The sequence below is a fragment of the Mchenga conophoros genome, linkage group LG14 (genome assembly GCF_057382185.1).
Source record: "Mchenga conophoros isolate Kocher_MC1m ecotype Shallow Benthic linkage group LG14, M_conophoros_male_GT1.1, whole genome shotgun sequence".
Classification (NCBI taxonomy): Eukaryota; Metazoa; Chordata; class Actinopteri; order Cichliformes; family Cichlidae; genus Mchenga; species Mchenga conophoros.
Window position 1 is genome coordinate 38,363,243 of NC_140539.1, and position 8,664 is coordinate 38,371,906.

Below are 8,664 nucleotides of genomic sequence, written 5' to 3' on the forward strand. Positions count from 1 at the left end.
ATTATGTCTTTCTCCTTCTCATTGCTCTCTGCTCCCTCATTTCCTCCATCCTAATCACCTCAAGATGTTTTCAGATTCATAAGTTAGTCCAGAGATTATCTAGAATTTTTCACATGTGGAAAATCGAACCGATGCTGAAGTGCTTCAGTTCAGCATTCTGTCAAACAGCTTTCAGGTTTTCACCAGAAGATTTGACTAAGCAGTGATGTCACACTGTGTATGTCTCTCTTTTGTTTACAGTCTATAGTAAGATCACAAATATCTTGCTGTGATTTTTGTTCCTGTGCTTTTACGGACTCTGTCTCTTTAACACAGCTAGGCCATTAAAATATTTACATTGGGTGTTAATAATGCAGTGACCTCTGCAATATGATACAGTATTAAAATGGATTTTTGCATATTTGATCACAGCAGTTTCATAGTGTGTGTGTGAACAATTTGAACGGTTTCTTTGAATCACACTGATACAGTGTCGATGTCCACATGCCTCCAGAAACAAAGCATTTCATTATTTTATAAAAAACACGATACTATATTGAGCGACTTCTGGACGCTGTCAGAGCAGACCTACTAAAACGACTGCAGCCTGCAGCTGGGAACAAACACACAAGTCTAAATGCAAAGTAGCTGAATTTCTCCATGATGAAGACATGCATTTCTAGGTAGTGAGCAGTCGTACCTTACACATTTTCTTCATTTCTACTATTACACCTCCTATATTCTTCTTCTTCTTCTTCTTCTTTGGCTCTCGGAGGAGGCGGACGCACTTTTTCTCCTCTCCCTTATCTTCCCTGCTTATGTCCTTGTCTAGTCTCGTGTTTTTTGTATTACTTTTCCCTGGAACACTCTCTCACAGTCTGTTCTCTAAAACCTAAAAGAGGAATTATGGATTGGATCAACTGGTCCCTAAATGCAATTGACACCCCTTTCTCAACGAGAAGTTTGGGCTCGGGTGAGCCTGAGTGCTGAAGATATCTACCTATTCGGAACCATGGTAACAGGGTTCTGGCTGATCGGAGCTGGCTTGGCCCTGACTTATCGAAGAATTAAGGAAGCGGAACCGGCTGTTCAAACCCCCACAAGGCTGCCCGCTGGGATTGGAATGATGGGATGAGGCGTGAGTTTCTCAAAATGGGCTCATTGAGTCAGCCCGGATAAGATCCTGGAGAGGCTACGGCTGCGGTGAATATTCAGAATAAGATCTCTGACTGCAGACTGGATACATCTCGGAAGGGCTAGCCCGGAATAACATCTCTGGGCGGGGAGGCACACTGCCGTGAGTTCTCAGAATCGGCTCCTTGAGCACAAGAAATGACAACATCACAGAACGCAAGTATGGCAAAGCTCACAGCTCGCCAACGGGAGATTGAGAGACCAGTGTTGGACTGTAGAACTGCTTTGAAATTCATATGAGCTGTTCGCACTAAAGTAAAAAATACCATAATTTATGTGGATACCCCTCCGGCGCCAGCTGTGGGCTCAAGACCGGAGCTGAACAACAACACCCTGATAACGACTGTGTTTAGTCTGTTCCTTCCCGTTCCATGCAAGGCCACCTGGGTTGGCTGGAAGACTGTTTACACGCACACACATACATATACTGATACTGATAAGCACTCACTGACGCATCACCCTCCCTACCCTGGATCCAACGCCACCTCCAACGCTTACCTCACCTCTGATGTGGACATCGGGTCAGCTGGAGGCGCAGTCGAAAGATTGCAGTGGTCCCAGATCAGATGTACACACTGGAACTCTTTCCCATGTTGCTGTCTGTGTTTATTGTGCTATGGTGTGTTGATATCTGTGCATTCCTGTATTATCCTTTTGTGTTACACATTTCAATGTTTTTTCCTCGCTACCTGGCCTGACCTGTTACCCCAATGTGATGTTTGTGCATTGTATGTACGGTCGGCAAGGTCTGTCATCTCGGCTGTGGGCAAAAGACCTGCAACTGACAAATAAAGGCTATCTCATCTCATCATCATCTCATATCTCCACCTTATTGGCCTTCAGAGTCTCCGGGTGGTGCGTAGGCTTGTTTTCAGTTAAGGAAATGTGGCTGGGAGAGACATCACTTCTGCTGTTCAGGCACTTTGTGCTTATGTAACGATTTAAAAGAATGGATATGGTTTTGTTGTTGTTAAATTCCTGTTAAACTTGGGATCGCAACCATGGGTTTATTTTGGAACTTTTATTTTGAAAATCCGCAGCGGAAGTCTGCTACTGGTAAACGGGCTACCCCCTAAGCCTATCGTTAGTAGCAATGAAGCTTTCGCTGTGGTAAGTTCCTCTCCGTCCGCTCTCACAGAGCATGAGTTTAAAACATATTTGAAAATCCTCATTGAAGCTAATATGACAGTGCACTAACTGCATGAACTGCCCATACGGTAGTATTTGAGTAGATTTCAGGTTTATGACCGTGTTTTGCAGTTAATAGATTAGACGGTAAGAAAAATGGACACGTGGAGCTAGCGGCTAACAGCTAGAGGAGGCTGTCGTGTCTAATAATTTTGAAACTTCTCTCAATAGTTTGGGCGGAATCCTGTTGCTGAAACCCATGGTTATTCATGTCCCATGTTATTGCAGGTATGTGTACTTTGAAACATGTATATGGTTGAGCTGCAGGCTAATTCTGTTTAAGACATATTGCTTATTAAGTTTGCCCAGTAGATGGCAGCATTGTTCCATTTACTATTGTACGTAAAAGGGAATTTTGGCTTTGGTTTATTTATATTTACATGAATGTGCATTTAAGTGAATTCATTTTTCTTTTGTTATCTAAACCACAACGCAGTAATGTTTCTATTTTATTTTCCGTGATAAGAATTGTTGCCATTTTATTTTTCAATCAATATTTGTTTTTATTTATTTGGGAAAACTAAGAGTTCCACTATACGATCATAAGCCTATAGTTAGTAGCAATGAAGCTTTCGCTGTGTTTGGGCGGAATCCTGTTGCTGAAACCCATGGTTATTCATGTCCCATGTTATTGCAGGGGAATAAATCACGCCTGAGCTCTACCCACTTCGAGTCCAGAGAGTTTTATTCACACAGCGCTGGAAAGAGAAGCTGACCAGGGGTTACATTGGTGCCGTGAGCCGTCAATTGAGTGTTTGGACGGTGGACTCCTCTCAGCAACGTGGGCCAGTTTCAGCGCTGCACGTTTGTGATTCATTGTTGTTCTTTCTGACACATTTTTTTTTTAAAAAGGAGCATATATAGCATTTTTGTTTCATTCTAGTTGTTGTGATGGACATCACAGAGGAGGGATCGAGTACTCCTAATGTTGTTGGTAGGGGTAGGGGGTTGTTATGTTCCCCTTTGCGTTTGCGTTATGACACTCCTGTTAGTGGGCGTGGTTTTGTTAGGGGGGATAGTCAGGGGATCCCAGGGCCCCAGTCCAGTGAAGGGGTTGTTGTCCCTCCCCCTAGCCATGTGTCACACACGTCTCAGAACAACAGTTCACCTTCTCCTAACCCAGATACTATTGCCACGGAGATTGTGAGTCAGATGGGGGATGTGATCCAACTGGTTGGTCAGAGAGTAGCGCAGAGTATCTTAACCCAGCTCAGCCCGTCTGCTAGTACCCCCTTACCTGCACCTACGGCCACACCTTTCCATGCTGTGTCATCTACATCTGCTGTTGATGCTGCGCCGGTGCAATTTGTGTCCCACAGGAAGCTTAAGGACCCACCATACTTTAGAGGGGATGGTTCTGATCTCATTTCTGTGAGAGAGTGGGAGGATCTGATGAGAGCCTTTATAAAGCTGGGGAGTCTGAGACCCGAAGAACAGGCTGAGGAGATTCTTGTTCATTTGAGAGGCAAGGCTAAGGATGTGGTCCAGGTTGGCATTAGAAACAGTGTCGTAGATGTCACACGTGATCCTGAGGCTATTTTTGGAATCCTGAGGAGACACTTTGACTCTGCTCAGTGCTCACCTCTTCCACTGGCAGACTTCTACACCACTCTCCCAGAGAAAGGCGAAAGTGCATTCGATTACTGGCTTAGGCTGCACCGTGCTGTTGATCTTGCTGTTGAGCGCCTGAAGGAACGAGGACAGGCATTGGGTAGCCCCAGCACTGAGGTCACCCGAATGTTCATCAAAAACTGTCCCTCCCCTGAGCTTGCCATGATCTTGAGATCAAAGACAATTGATAAATGGACAGCCAATGAGGTCCAGGAAATCCTGTGTGAGTCCCACTCTGGAGGAACGTTGAACTCAAGCAGCACGACGGCCGAGAGAGTTGCAGTGAATACGCAGCAGATATCAACAGCGTTGCCTGTCCAGCCAACAGAGAAGCACATTCAGCCACAGTCGACAGATTCAGCTGCTTTGGAGCGGCTCATAGGCATGCTTGAGAAGGTTCTTCTGCAAAGATCCTTTCAGCCTGGTTTGACCACACGGCCTAACTCCAGACGTTCCAGGATTGAGGGCCTACATGATAAACCCTGCTCCGTCTGTCATGATATGTCGCACACAGCTTTCATGCACTGCCGAGATCACAAACTCTGTTTTCTGTGCCACTCACCTGACCACACCAGGCGTGCCTGTCCTGGATCCTCATCGTCTTCTGCCCCTCGACGGTCGGAAAACTAGTTGATCCACATTTGAGGGAGGAAAGTGTGGATCATCTGAGTGACTCTCCCACTTGCGACAGCGATGACCTGGGATCCATGTATGAATCTCTGTGCTCCACTTCGCCACCTGGTACGACAGTTGTCTTCCAAATGACGCAAAGAATTAAGAAATCTGACAGTTTGTTTTATACGACTGTGGGGACTGTGGGCGGAGTTTCACTGAGAGCCATGATCGACAGTGGCTCTATGTCGTGCTCTATTAGTGAGGCTACTGCTACGCGGCTTTTACAGTCCTGCCCTGATCTGAAGCTCGAACCAGCTAATGACATTGTTGTTGTTGGTGCTGGGGGCCACCAGTTCCAACCTAAAGCAGTTTGTGATTTGGAAGTGACTCTTTATGGTTTCAAGCTGCTCATCCCCACGCTGGTTATTCCAGGCCAAAGTGACGACATGATTATTGGCAGTAACGCTATTAAGTCGTTGATTCATGTAATGAAGAATACGGATGAGTATTGGAGGCTTGTATCTATTTCAGGTGATGTCACCAATGATGACTGTAGACAGTTTTTATCCATGCTTTCCAATGTTGCACTGATTTCAGATGGCTCAATGCAAAGACTGTTAAAGACGCGCACCCGCTGCCACACCAAGCCGACGCCCTGGCTGCTCTCAGTGGAAATGTTCTCTTTTCAACAATGGATTTGACCTCTGGATTTTACAATGTGCCTCTCTACGAGCCTCACAAGAAATACACAGCATTCTCCTCGCCCTTTGGTCTCCATGAGTACAACCGGATGCCTCAGGGCCTGTCGAACAGTCCGGCGACATTCATGAGAATGATGATGTCGATCTTTGGTGACGAGAATTTCAGCAGCTTGCTTTGTTACTTGGACGACTTGATGGTGTTTGCGCCTGACGAGGCAACTGCCCTTCAGCGTCTTGAGATGGTCTTCTCTCGGTTGAGGAGTCACAACCTTAAGCTGGCCCCTAAGAAATGCCATCTTCTTAAGAGGTCAGTTAGATTTCTTGGACATGTCATTTGTGCGGATGGTGTGAGAACTGATCCGGACAAGGTTAACACCATTACCAACATCAGGGAAGAACAGCTTATGGAGAGCGATGGTGTGACTCCCTCCCAGAAGAAGATCCGGTCCTTCTTAGGAATGATCCTCTATTACCAACATTTCATCCCTGATTGTTCTGCGAAGGCCAAGCCCTTGTTCAGGTTACTTTCGGGACGACAGGCAATTCCCCATGGGAGGAAAGGAAAGAAGCTCAGGAAGCAACCCTCTGCCAAACCATCTCTGACACCAAGTGACTGGACATCAGCATGTCGCACATCATTTCAAACGCTCAAGATGGAACTAGTTAATGTTGTCACCCTGGCTCATCCCAACTTTAGTGAGCCTTTCATCCTGGCGGTTGATGCCTCCTTTGATGGCATCGGGGCAGTACTCTCACAGGTTTCTCCTGGCGAGACAGTGGCTCGACCTGTTGCCTTTGCCAGCAAGACATTGTCACGGTCTCAGATGAACTACCCAGCGCACAGACTAGAGTTCTTGGTGCTTAAATGGGCCGTGTGTGACAAGTTCAGCCACTGGCTGAAAGGAAGGCACTTCACTGCTTGAACAGACAATAACCCCTTGTCCTACATCTTGACAAAGCCACGTTTAGATGCTTGTGAGCAGAGATGGGTGGCGAAGCTCGCGGCATATGATTTTGATCTAAAGTATGTGCCAGGGGTTAGAAATACAGTTGCTGATGCTTTGAGCCGTGAACCATTTGTCGAGTCATGTATTGGTCATCGTTTGCTGAAAGAACCTTATGTTGCCCTGCTAGATGAGGTCAACGGGGTTGTGAGAGGTACTGTGCAGGATGTTTTTCGGCTGACTAACAACTGCCACATTGTTCAAGACACAGAGCCAGACTCACCAGACTCTGTTTCTGAGTGCGACCTTCAGAGCGAGAGGGGTTCGATCGATGCTGATGAGGTGTCAGCTGTGCTGAGTGCGCAGTGTGACCATGGTTTGACCAATGTCAACCCACCTTTATCACAGCTCCCTGAGGTGGACCCGGTCGTTCCTCTTCCCCAAAGCCAGCTCTCGAGCCTTCAGCAACAAGATCAGGCAATAAACAGAGTCCTTTTCTATGTGCGAAGAAAAAGGAAGGCTACGAGGCGAGAAGCAGCTTCAGAACCAGGTGGTGTTGATGGACTTCTCAGGCAGTGGAAGAAGCTTAAAGTACAGAACGGCATCCTGTACAGGGTGATAAGGCATCACCGCTTGAGTAGAAAGATTTTTCAGTTTGTTGTTCCTGATAGCCTGAAGGTTCAAGTCCTCCTCAGCCTTCATGATAATGCAGGCCATCAGGGCCAGGCACGAACACTTTCCCTCGCCCGTGAGAGGTTTTTCTGGGTCGGGATGGAGAGAGACATAACCAACCATGTTCGACAGTGTGAGAGATGTGTGGTTGGAAAAACACCTGAACCTCATGCCTGTGCACCACTAGAGAACATCCAGACGTCAGAGCCGATGGAGCTAGTGTGCATAGACTTTTGGACTGCTGAGCTCAGCGATAATAAGAAAGTGGATGTCCTGGTCGTAACCGATCATTTCTCCAAGATGGCACATGCCTTCCCCTGCCGAAACCAGTCTGCAAAACATGTCGCACGCAGGTTGTGGGATGATTTCTTTTGTGTTTATGGCTTTCCCAAGAGGATTCATTCGGATCAGGGATCAAACTTTGAGAGCAGACTGTTGAAGGACCTCTTAGAGATGGCAGGTGTGCAGAAATCGCATACTACGCCATATCATCCTATGGGCAATGGGGTCACTGAACGGTTCAACAGGACACTTGGGAATATGCTGAGGACTCTCCCTTCTACAGCCAAGGCTAGGTGGCCTCAGATGTTACGCACTCTCACGTTCTGCTACAATTGCACAGTGCATGAGACGACTGGTTTGGCCCCCTTTTATGTCATGTTTGGGCGAGTCCCACGCCTCCCTGTTGACATGATGTTCCAACATGTGCTGCAAAATGATGATGTAATCAGCCACCATGAGTTTGTCTCACGGTTGCGGAAAGACCTGTTTGATGCCTCACAGATTGCCCAGAACCACGCTTTTCACGAGCAAGCGCGCCATGCCAGACTCTACAACCGCAAAGTCAAAGGCTCACCTCTGGCTGTAGGTGATAGTGTTGTTGGCCAGTCGTGGTGAAAGGGGAAAAAGAAAGTTAGCCGACAAGTGGGATCCCACGCCTTATGATGTTGTGTCAGTTAGGTCTGGGATCAATGTGTACAGGATAAGAGAGAGCCACACAGGCAAGGAAAGAGTTGTACACAGGAACCTCCTTCTCCCTGTTAACTTCCTGGGCTTAGGTGTGGAAGGGAGTCTGGCCTCCCGTGCTGACTTGGACGGAGGGAACCCGAACAGTGGAGATGACCAAGGGTCTGTGAGGTCAACACAGATGGATCATCATAACAGGACACTGGACTGGCTGCTGAAAACGCCAGAGATACAGGGTCTCGCTAATGAGCCGGTGGAAGTTGAAGGTTCCCTCGACGTGGGACACCATTCTCTCTGCGTTGTGGACCCCAGCAGTGGCTCTATCGCAGCGGAGGACCCACCCCCTGAAGTTAATGCTGAAGTGTTTGAAAACTCCATTAGTGAATTCCCCTTGCCTGCTCCCGTGATCAGTGATGCTGCTCTCCGTCAAGGCTCTGAACCTGTTGCCGTGGCTCCTGTGGTTCCCATGGCTGATGTTGACTTAGATCTTGCTATTTGCACACAGCCTCAGACTATTCAGGCGGGCATGGATGGGCTAGCTATCACTAGGTATGGGAGAAGTGTTAGGCCTCCCAAGAGACTGATTTGTGAGATGGCAGCGCAGAAAGTTGAGGAAACTTCTTCTGTTTCAGGGTCAGTTTTTGCATTTCTGACTAGTATGTTTTAGCTCTGAGGGAATTGACTTGGTTTCATGTATCTTTCGACTTATTTTTTTGTGTGGTCCAGGATGTGATTTGGAGTATTATTTCGGAAATGTGGCTGGGAGAGACATCACTTCTGCTGTTCAGGCACTT